Genomic DNA, 333 nt, shown 5'->3' with positions numbered 1-333 from the left:
TTATGCATATATTTTGTAAGTCTGTGTTTGTGTGTGCATCTATATCTTCTTTATTCATTATTGTGAGTATCTGAAGACAAGGTTTGGCGACCAAATACAGGTTGTCTCAGCTGTCTCCAGATATGCAGGCGAGCATTTTTTTTCGGACACACACAAAGCCAATTCGCACCACGGCCTCGGGAGTATCAAATCGAACGTGCGCTCCTCCAGATAATGATTATTAATTGTCATCTAGATACTCATTGAAAGATAATCAAGCAATGGTGATAGGCTGGCAAAAAAACGACTTAATGAACTTTTTTCAGTTTTTTTTCTTTTTGTATTTCGCAAGTT

Source organism: Penaeus monodon, chromosome 24 (assembly GCF_015228065.2).
Source record: "Penaeus monodon isolate SGIC_2016 chromosome 24, NSTDA_Pmon_1, whole genome shotgun sequence".
Taxonomy (NCBI): Eukaryota; Metazoa; Arthropoda; class Malacostraca; order Decapoda; family Penaeidae; genus Penaeus; species Penaeus monodon.
Note: the sequence above shows the minus strand (reverse complement) of the source record.